Source organism: Cynara cardunculus (assembly GCF_001531365.2).
Source record: "Cynara cardunculus var. scolymus isolate 2C chromosome LG 2, CcrdV1, whole genome shotgun sequence".
In the NCBI taxonomy this organism is placed as follows: domain Eukaryota; kingdom Viridiplantae; phylum Streptophyta; class Magnoliopsida; order Asterales; family Asteraceae; genus Cynara; species Cynara cardunculus.
In genome coordinates, this window is record NC_037529.1 from 60787348 (window position 1) to 60799645 (window position 12298).

The following is a 12298-nucleotide window of genomic DNA, read 5'->3' on the forward strand; positions in this document are numbered from 1 at the left end:
GAAACAATATGACCCAAGATAAGACCATGACTAACCATAAAGTGACATTTTTCGTAATTCAAAACAAGGTTAGTCTCTATGCATCTTTTTAAAATCTTGGTCAAATTGTTCAAACAGTCATCAAACGAGTTACCATATACGGTAAAATCATCCATAAACACCTCAATGATATTCTCTACATACTCAGAAAAAATACTTACCATGTAACGTTGAAAAGTAGCTGGTGCATTACAAAGGCCAAAAGGCATACGCCTATAGGCAAACGTACCAAACGGGCATGTAAAAGTAGTCTTTTCTTGGTCCTCCGGCGCTGGATTTGATGGAACCCGGAGTATCCATCTAGACAACAGAAGTGAGACTTTCCCGCTAATCGTTCTAACATTTGGTCGATAAAGGAAAGTGGAAAGTGATCATTTCTAGTGGACGAGTTCAACCTCCTATAATCGATGCATACTCGCCATCCATTTTGGACTCGAGTAGGCACCGACTCACCTTCGGTGTTCCTAACTACCGTCAAACCCGTCTTTTTGGGTACTACCTGAACAGGGCTTACCCATTTGCTATCTGAAATTGAGTAGATAATACCTGCGTCAAGGAGTTTGAGGATCTCCTTTTTCACTACCTCTATCATAGGCGGGTTGAGGCGTCGTTGAGCTTCACGAAAAGGCTTGTGGTCATCCTCGAGTAGAATCTTATGCATACAAACTGAGGGGCTCAATCCCTTGATATCAGCTATAGTCCAGCCGATTGCCTCTTTGTGCTCTTCAAGCACATTCACCAACCGTTTTTCTTCTTCGCTTGACAGCTCAGTGGAGATGATCACCGGTAGAGTATTTCCCTTGCCTAGGTAGGCATACTTGAGGTGGTCCGGTAACTCCTTCAAGTCAAGTACCGGGGCCTGCAAAATAGAAGGAAATAGCTTAGTGTAAGAAGAAGGTAAATTAACATTTAATACCTGAAACTTCTTGTGTCGGTTATATTCCATGGCTAAGACCATCTCTTTAAGCTCAGGCCCTAAATCATACTCCTTCATTAATAAGTTAATTGTCCTTGCATCTAGGTGCCTTGTAATCGCAACCTCCAACAAATCTCGGTTAGTCAAGTCATACAAATCATGAGTAATAGGATCTAAAATATCAACAAAACTAACATAAGACACATCACTGGGATATCTAATGGCATCATAGATATTAAATTTAATGACCTCACCATCAAATTCCATAGTTAACGTACCATCATGAACATCAATTTTTGTTTTTGATGTTTTCAGAAATGGTCTTCCCAACAATATCAAAGGTGATTTGGAGGTATTATGCACCTCCATATCTATGACATAGAAATCAACCGGGAAGACTAACTCATTAACTTGAACCAACACATCCTCAAGGACTCCCTTGGGATACACATTGGACCTATCGGCGAGTTGTATAACAACTCCCGTCCTCTTAAGAGGTCCCACATTCAGAGATGAATAGATCGAGTAAGGCATGACATTTATAGATGCGCCTAAGTCTAACATGGCTTTATCTATTGAAACATTACCTAACTTACAAGGAATAGTAAACATACCTGGATCCTTGCACTTAGGTGGCATCTTCTCTCCTTGAAGCACGGCGGATACGTTCTCGCCCATACTAACCTTCTCGTTCCTGGTCAACTTCTTCTTGTTCGTACACAACTCCTTCAAAAACTTAGCATATCGAGGTACTCTTTTAATAGCATCTAAGAGTGGAATATTTACCTCAACTCGGCGAAAAGTCTCCATAATCTTCTTGTCTTCTTGCTCCTTCTTGCTTTGCTCGAATCTCTTTGGGAATGGTGGTCGGATGACCAATTCGGGTGCCTTTCCTTTGTCCTCTATATTCTTACCTTCAACCTTCTCTTCATGTGACTTATCGCCCGTAATCTCGGCCTCTTTCTCTTCTTTCCTCTCGCTCCTTCTTGCTTTGGGTTCGGAATCCGGAACCGTCCTGTTTCTCAAAGTAATGGCACTAACATTAGCTTTTGGGTTAGTTTCAGTTTGGGACGGTAACTTACCTTGGCTCTCAATGCGATTAAGCGAAATCGCCGTTTGCCCGATTTGAGCTTCCAAATTCTTCTGTTGGGACGCTAAACTTTGATTATGGGTTACCAAATTCTGGATATTCGTCCTCGTCTCTTGCTGAAATTGTTGAGTGTTAGTAGCAAGAGATTTAACAATATCTTCTAAAGATACCTGTACTGCTCGAGGCTTGATTGTTTGGCTGAAACGGCGCTCTCTATTAGAATGGCTGCTGGAATGGCCTTTGCTGGAATTGTTGCGGAGGTCTTTGGGCACCAAAGCTCTGGTTATAAAACCTTTGATGTGGTTGTTGGCCTGGAAAGCCTCCGATGGCGTTGACATCTTCGGGTGCAACCAAAATATCTTCTTGGAGTTGCGGACACGCGTCCGTCGGATGGCTCGTCCCATTGCATATACCGCATGCCTTAACCTGCTCTTTACCCACAACTAATTATTTAACGAGGTTAGTCAAATCAAATAACCTACTCTCAATGGTACCGGTATTAACCTCGTTAATCTTGTGGGGCTCTCTTCTTAAATCACCTCGTACGCTAAAATGCTGAGAGTTCTCAGCCATAGTGGTGATCAGAGCCCTCACTTGAGTTGGGGTTTTATTAAAAATTTCCCCTCCACTAGCGGCATCAATCATTTTCCTTTCCATAGGAAGAAGGCCCTCATAAAAATACTGCAACAAAAGTTGCTCGAAAATTCTGTGTTGCGGGAAACTAACGCAGAGATGTTTGAACCTCTCCCAATATTCATGGAGGGTTTCCACATCTCTTTGTTTGATACTGCATATTTCCCTACGGAGTGTAGCGGCTCGGGAGGCGGGAAAGAATTTATCTAAAAATAACCGCGCCATTTAGTTCCAAGTCGTTACCGAACCGGGCGGTAACGAGTAGAGCCAATCTTTAGCCCGATCTTTTAAAGAAAAAGGGAATGCCTTTAACTTTATAAGATCATCCATAACCTCGTTGGGTTTCATGCTTAAACACACCACATGGAATTCCTTGAGGTGTTTGTTCGGGTCCTCATTCTCCAAACCGTGGTAGGAGGGTAATAGATGGACCAAACCAGTTTTTAGAACAAAATTTACGTTACCTTGCGAGTACCTAATACATATAGGAACCTGAACAACGTCATGTGTCGCCAACTCTCGTAGAGTTCGCTCGTCATGCTCGGCAGCCATCGCGTCTGCCTTTTCTTCGTCTTTCTCTTTGTAGTTTTCTTCCTCTTCGTCTGAATCGCTCGATAGGTTAATATCTTGCCAGATATTTAACCCTGGTGACGAAGGTCCCTCGCCAAACTTCTTTCGAAACTTGGCTTGTTTCCTTAGTCGTTTCGCGGTTCGTTCGATTTCTTGATTTATTGGTAAAGGTGAACCTGTACGTGACGATCTAGGCATAAACAGTTAGTAATACCGAGTCCCCGGCAGCGGCGCCAAAAATTTGACGGATGCCGAGTCCATCAAATAATAAGTTCCAACTAACGACTAATTACAACCAAAATTGTAGTAGTGTAAGTCGGGTCGAATCCACAGAGACTCGGTCTAACGTTATACAACTAGCAAATCAAGTACACGGTGAAAACGTAAAAATACTAATAATCACGAGGGGGGGTTTGGATTTGATTAATTATCCTAAAAATGCAATAAAATATAAACTAAAACAATTGATTAAAGTCCTAACATCGATTTAATACCGGTTAAGATGTTAGTGCCTATCATTGATTCCAAAAATGTAAACGAAAAGGACAAGCCCGAATTGGCTTTAATCGTTAACAAGCTCTAACGACCCGCATTTTCCATAGATAATTGTTGACTAAAATAAGCTCTCTAATCAACCCTTAACCACAAATACAAGTTTAAATAAGCTCCTAAACTCATAAGTGCGACTAGCTTTACCGGACTAGAAAAAATTACCAATTCAAAGCCATAAGCTCATAAGCTCGGCTTATCGAGGCTCTAATCGCAAGATTTCAAATATTCAATCCGAAAACCTTATCGAAACCAAATGAATACTATTGTTACTCTATCAAAACTCTAAGACAATTACGTATCTAAGCATTTTGAATAACCATTCCATAAAAGATTTCCAATCAGTTAGCTAAACTAATTAAAAACCCAAATAGGATTAACATTGAGTTCAGAAATCAAGCAAATAAGCTTGTTCAAACATGTTTACAATGAAATCTCAAGGCAATAACAAATCAAAACCTAATTAAACCAAATGTTGCAATGAAAAACTTAGCAAAACATAACTAGGTTACTGATTCTAAGGGTTTTAGGATTTACCGTAAGAATCAGTTGATGAGAAAGATTGTCGTCTTCTCCAATCGAACAGCCCCTGCTGTCCGCTTTAGTCTTGCCTCTCGTCTCTTCAATCGAACAGCTGACCATCAGCTGCTGTCCCACTCTCGGTCTCTCATCGAACCAGCCTCCGTCTCTCCCTCGCGACTGTCTCTTCAATCCAACAGCTTGCTGTCCGCTTCCTCTCGAACAGCCCTTTTCCAGCCCAACAGCTCTCGCGTCTCTCTCCCTCGCCTCTGTCTCTCTCGCTTTCAATCGACAGCCTGCTCTTCTCCCGTCCCTCCTTGTTTTCCTATCGAACAGCTCCTTTCTTCTCCAGTCCAACAGCCCCCTTTCTTCTCCAGTCGAATTCTCCATTTAAATCCTTCTAACCCACGTCTTCTCCCGCTTCAAACCCCACGAAATCGCTCCCTCTCGCCCACGAACTCTTGTCATCTCCTCCCTTTCACGTCTTTGCTTCTGGCCAATCCATAATTAGGAGAGGATTTGGGTTCTATTTAGGCTTGATGAAGTCCATAGAAAATAGGCTACAAGTTGAACTTTTGTCATTTCTTTTTGGGCTGGACTTCTACAAACAAAAAATAATATAGGTTAAATAAACTCATTTTTTTTCTCACAATGATGAAAATAAAAGGCTTTTTAACCTTAATTTTCAACCAAGAAAATATAGCTATCACATATAATGGTTAAATTATTAAAAGTAGTCAAATTTATTTTTATAAAATGTATGTTTTTTTTATATGTTACCAGTAGATAAAGGTATATGTAAGAAAGTAAACGAGTGAAAATTAAAGTGAATGAAATATAAAAGATTATTATCAATTAATAAAATTGAATAAATCTTAATATTATATACAAATTACATCGCATAAGATTATATTAAAACAAAATAATAATTTATTATAAATTTTGATATATATATATATATATATATATCTTATTAGAAGCCCCTGCTCAGTAGGCTGTATGGTACTGGGGTACCGGTCATCACGTGTTGTAGATTGTCTGGCACACCAAACCTATAGATCCTGCCTTTATTCACTCCTCCGACAGTCTTCATCCACAATTCAACGTCCTGTAACTCAGGCTGAGAAGCCACGTCCTCCGACAGCCTCCGTACACAATTCAACGATAATGGAAGTTTTTATTGTCTTGCTTTCATGAAGATTGGCTTGGAGTAAAATATCAATTTCATACTTTTGTTGACTAAGAAACAAGCCGTTTGACGTGTATGACTTCGAGACCAAGAAAATAGTTGAGGCAGTCGAGATCTTTAATGGCAAATGTCTTATGAATATGGTCAATAAGTCGTTGGAGAAGTCGATCATTGTTTCTGGTGATTATGATGTCGCCAACATAGAGGAGGAAATATATTAGAGAGGATCATTTAGCAAAGATAAATATTGAAGTATCAATACGACTGTTGGTGAAGCTGTTGATCCTCTCTCTTAGTGATTTGATGATAATCCCTTTTCTCTTTCACGTTGTATTTATGTTTCTGTATTTTCAGTTCCAGCGATCTTCNATCTTATTATTACATAAAAATTATATCACATAAGATTGAATAGAAACAAAATAATAATTTATTCTAAATTTTAATACCAATAAAAAAGGGAAGTGAAAAATAATCAAGAAAAGAAAAATTACCCTCATATCATTTCTTAATTATAGATGAAATATTAATTAAGGTTAGGCACCAAACGGTTCATATGTGAATCCATGTAATACACATATGAACTATATGTGCATATGTGAACCCGTTAAATTGTTTATATGTGAATCACATAGGTTAATATATGAACCAGTTTGTCGCATATGTATAAAAGTTACGAAACTACGGGGCTGTTTATTTGCTTCTTATTGACACTTATTGGATAAGAGCCTCTTACCTTGATAAGAAGTGGAATATTTACTAGTCACTTATTATGAAAAGAGGGTCTGACCGTCCCTCTGACCCGACAACAATCGGTCAGCAAGCATTACCCTCTTTATCGCAGTCAGAGATAAGTTGCAGATTTTTTTCCCGATTTTATCCTCCATTCCCCCTATTTCAATCGCATTCTTCATCCTTTCAAGATCAATCGTCCCTGTTTCAAAAGCAAAAAATACTACATAACTCTTCATTATAGTTCATCGATCTCCTATTTTCATCCTCATTCTCTCGTTCGCCTTCCTCTGTTTGTCATCGGCAATACGCTCTAATCAGGCTCCATCTACAATTTCAGGTATGTCATTACCATTAGTTTATGTCTAAGATCTTCAAGATTATGATTTTTATTTGATGAGTAATTATTTGTTACCATTGATCTATTTAAGCTTCTTTATGTTTTTGGTTGATGAATAAATGTTTGATTTTGTTTGTTTAAATCAATGTTTAACAAGTTCTGTTATATAAATGACTTAGGGAACAATTATATTGTGGGTATGTTTAAGGATTCTGGCTTGCTATTGTTTTAAATTAGAAATTGGGCAAAGTCTAGTTAAGAACTGAACTAAATAAGCTGAGTTAAGACATCACTTTTTGGCTTTGATTTAAGTGCTCCCAAATGCTAGCTATCATATATTGAGTCACAATTGGTTCAGTAGTGCTTATGATCTTGAAAATTTATCATTTACTATATATACATTTATACATACATACAAACATAGAAAAAGAAGCTATTGTGTTTCATAGTATGCTATCTTAAGGCAACAAGTTATAACTCATTGTTAATGTTAAAAGATATGTCTATTGTATTCATAATTTATAGGCTTTCAAGTTGATGTTAGTTTATTGGACCTACATGTTCCAGTAAGTTGTTTATAAAACTATGTGTGGATAATGGATACCATATGAGCTACTTTCAAGTCTGCTCCAGTTTGGTTTTTAACCAAAAAATAACTTGCATTGGTTCAACAATCATTTCCTCAACAAATCTTTCTGCTTCTTGTTCCATAACTGCTTTCTTTTGTTCAATTGTGACATCAATCTCTTCATTTTCTTTCTAAATAGTCTCGTTTTGTTGTTTGATGATTTTAGCCATATCAATATTGACAGAAAACTCATATATTGTTCTGAACAAATTGATTGTTATATTGTTGTTTGGATTCTTGGAAGAAAACCCAATATCTGGTAAGCTCAGAATTTTCATTGATATAGAATCATTTTCACAGATCTTTCTTGGCATTTTCAAATTGATAAGCTTCAGTCCTCTATCAAGAGCAGTCTGAAAATCATATAATGATTCCTTATAACAGTAGTGCATATTATTTCTTATACATATCTATAACATTTTTTGATCATTGATACTAACAGAAGTGTTGATAAAATATAGTTATTAGGATGCATTTCCATGATTGTATAAAAGATGTGGCTAATTGTTAATAGTCTTTGTACTTCCTGAATTGAACTATAAGATCATAAGGAGCTTAAAGAATGTGGTGTGGTGTTGCATCCTAGAAACAAGGATTGTTATGGAAAAATCACTTCTGCCCTGGAAATAAGAAGATACAATGACTACACCAAACTTGTGGAACGGCAAACAACCCAACAACCAATACGAAAATAATCGGATAGTAAATGATATAATGTGTCACAATAAACGAAATAGAAAGCAAGCCAAACAATACAACGATAAAATAATGTATATTATTAGACTAGCAAATGCTACAATACGAAATGCCTATCAAATGATACAACAAACAGATATGGTAGACAAAACACCACCAACTTCGAATTTGGATAGAGAACACAAACATATAATGAGAAATTTCTCAAGTAAACTCCCATGATGCTCTTTACTTCAAGCTCAAACACTGGTTCATTATATTTCTGGTACAAATCTGCATTTTTAACTAGGCATGTAGATCCATCTTCCCTTACAACAGTGATTACCAAATACCTACCAAAGGGTCAATGGCCTGAATTATTATGCTATGTCTAAACTATGTTTCATGCTTATTATATGTTTGATGGAGTTTGTATTTACCGAAATATAGGAGGTCTTATAACTATCGTGTCGTTATTTGCTAAGATGACCATTTTTCATTCCTCAATTTGAAGCAAACAACCGTTAAATATTTGGATTACAAGACATGTACCTTTAAACTAATCATGATATGATGGTTAATGTTTTAGATATGATGACAAATTTTGGCAAATCTTCACAATCAAAAAAGCCTAGGGTTAATTGGAAAAAAGAAAATGTGGTGAAAACATTTATCGAGTCTTGTTTGCATTAGATCTTCGTAAATGGATGAGAAGGGGTAGCCTTAAGGCAGTTTGTTGGAAAAATGTAGCATAAGTGCTACAAAAGAATCATAATTTTGTTGTTGAACAACGAAAAATGAAAAACCATTATGATTACCTCAAAGGAAAGTATGGAGCATGGGCAAAGTTAAGAAACAAGACGGGTAATGTTTATGATAAATCAACAAACATGTTTAATCTGTCAGAAGAGGAATGGCAGATAGAAATGAAGGTCACATTTTTCTATTAAGATTATTTTCTTAAATTCTTCTTTGTATATATACTTATAAATCTTTTATAACCAACAAAATAAATTTGTTGAGAAGTTGCGGACTGCACCTCTTCCCTTTCCTCAACTTTGTATTCAATTGTTTGATGGTGTGGCTTCCACCGGTGTTGGAACTTGGGGACCAACTGCTACTGTTCCAAACCCTTCTAGTGTGACTTCTGAAATTGCTGAAGATTAAGGCACACAAGACTATTATGATCTAACACAAGAACCACTTCCTTCAGAAGAAGAGATTGTTTATGTCCCCAACCTCAAAGGAAAAAACAAAGAGGAAAATAACGTTTGGAAAATGAGGATGATTTAGCAAGGGTTGTGACACATGTTAAACAGATCTTAAACAAACCACCAGGGGAGGATGAGATGGATCATTGCATAGATAAGTTGGAAACACTTGGGTGGGAGCAAACTCCATTGTATGACATAGCACTTTACATATTCGGCCAAAACACCGACTATAGGAAAATTTGGTTATGCTTGAGTGAGGAGAGGTGTGAGGGATGGGTTAAATTTACAAGTGGTAAGCTCGGTTTATTTTAGTTTGGTGATGTTTTGTTTTGAACAATCTTTTTTAGACGATCTTTTTTAGAATGTTTTGTTTGGATGGTATTATGATTGAYATAATATGAATAAATGGCTATTTCAATTTGACGGAATATTTGTTTAAACTTGATGTTATATTTATGATATCCTTGCAACCTAAGATGATGTTATTTTGTGTTTTATAGTTGCAAGGTCATACATGGATGAAAATGATATTATTCTGATTGTGGTTATTGTATATTGGTATTTGAGAAGAAGAGCTTCAACACGAATAGAAAGTGTGATAACCAGATCTTGGTTATCACCCGAGGTAATTAATACGTGATTATTTGTTATATGATTACGTAAAAACATGATAAATTATTATATTTGATCATGTTGGTATGTGAAATTATATGCATAAATGCGTATGCAAAAGGTGGTATGCATTAAATTTGTGTGCATAATGATGTGTTTTGTATATATATATATATATATATATATGATAGAGCACATGCATGTGGTGTATGCATGGGTATATATATATATATATATATATATATATATATGCATTATTGGGTATGTACATAGGGGTATATGAGTAAAATGTATGCATGCACATATACGGCTGTGATAGCCGACTTTCCAGAAAAGGAAAGTATAAAAGGAGGGTTAAGCCTCCATTACACTCTCTTGCCATTTTTAGAAGTAGTGTGCGATTTAAAAGAGGAGAGTGTTGGCCGGATTGCTTGTTTGAAGTTGGATTCAATTGTTAAAAATCAAAGGTGAGTGATTTTATCATTTTATTACAATTGAGAAGTAATTCCTTTGATTTGGTTAATGATTTGTTCTACAAACTTAGTGTCCGGAATAGACCTAAATCGGATAAAGGGACGTCCGGTTTATGGTTAAATCGGACACGTATTGTCCGGTATAGCCTCAAATGAACACGGTGTTATGCGATTTAAGGTGTTAGTGGGATTTGAAATATATAAATCGGTTAAGAGTAATGAACGGAGAAGTATGAATACGACCAAGTTGTCCGGATTCATAAATAGGACAAGAGGAATTATGTTGTCTGGATTAGATGTAAACCGGACAAGGTTTTGGGAGTTGTCCGGATTTGTAAATCAGACAAGGACGTATTGTCCGGATTGCTTAAATCGGACAAGTTGAATTATGTTGTCCGGATTGGTTAAACCAGACAAGGCTTGACCGGAGATGAAGTCCGGCCAAGACTGTGATGACCGGATTTGTTGTTGACTTGTACATGGTTTGTATAAAGCCTCATTTTAGTATTATTTTTAAAGATGGAAATTTTTGATAAAAATGATTTTGAACTAATAATATTATGTTAGGACATTTATGACTGTGGTCTGTTCTAATTGAATTTATTTTGTGAAACGATTTATTAGGAAATAAGGATGGCATATCAAGGAGAGGTGTACCATGAGATAAGGGTGGCATATCAAGGAGAGGTGTACCTTTGGATATAAGGGTGACATTTGTATATGAGATGTATAATATAACTCTTACTATTATATCCTTCAAGATTACTGTGATTTGAGATCTTTATTTCTTTGTGATTTAAGGATTTAGAATCAGAGTTCTTATTGAAAATCATAGTCTGGATGTTATTGAGAAGAGGATAATAGGTTTGGCCTGAAACTTTGAATGAACCTTGTTTAATTAAAAAGGTTTAAAAGTGGCATTATGATAAACCTGGTTAAAACAAACCTATTTGGGTTTTGATGTATTATCTGAAAGCAGAGAGTTTGGCTTGAAAAGTAGAAAGGTACAGGTAATATGTTTTTTACTTATTCATATATTTGCTATGTACATGAAAAGTTGTTTGTAATAAAGTTTTGGTGATTTTCGCCCTGCAATAACTTAAAAGGGGGACTCACTAGACCTTTCGCCTCGTTTTGTGATTTTAAATATGTATTGCAGGAGATTCAGATGGTAAGGGGAAGGGGAAAAATATAATATTTTCCTATGTGCTTATCTGCTTGAAGATTTGTCTATGTTATGTAAAGTTTTGATAGACGAACGTTGATTAGTACAAGGATTGTATTTTGAATTATTAGACCATGTATTCTGTAATGGTAGGATCTGGTACTAAGGGACCTTTGTGGTGTATAAACATGTATTTCTTATGTATGAAGTATATGCTACATGCAATGTGTGGTATGGGGTGTTACAGAAAAGGATGAGAGATAACACTTCGGTTCTTAGTGGACATGCGTATACACAAGAATTATTAAGTGGATCCAATACGCAATGTCATGAATTGATGTGTTTATCTCGTGATGTCTTTATAATGCTATGCGACCATTTTAAACAAAAAAAAAAATTGGTTGCAATCAAGTAGACAAATAAGTGTTGAAGAGAAGATGGCGATGTTTTTTGACAATTATTGTTCATAATGAACGCTTTCACATGGTTAAACGTAGATTTTAACACTTTACACGGACTATTCATAATTGTTTTCATAAAGTATTGAGAGGAATGATGGAATTCGCGAGAGAGGTAGTAGGGCCAATATCGGTTTGTTGATCCTCTCTCTCAGTGATTTGATGATAATCYCTTTTTCCTTTCGATGTATTTTTGTGTTTCTGTACTTTTGGTTCCAGCGATCATACACTGAACTTGTTCAGTGATCGCTGAAGAACTCGTTTTGTAATTCATTCAGAGACAACGATACTTCAAGAAAACAACACTCACACCAAAGATCCTTCAGCAAACGTCGAAGACTGAAAYTGAAGATTAGAGACTGGCGCGTACGTGATCTAAAGCGGTATTCAATGATTACAAACCTGTCTAGCTATGTGTGAAGACTGCTCTAGCTTCAGCGAATGATGATGAGACCTTCAGGTCATTCCAGCATTCAGCGATCAAAGGAAGCTTGCTTAG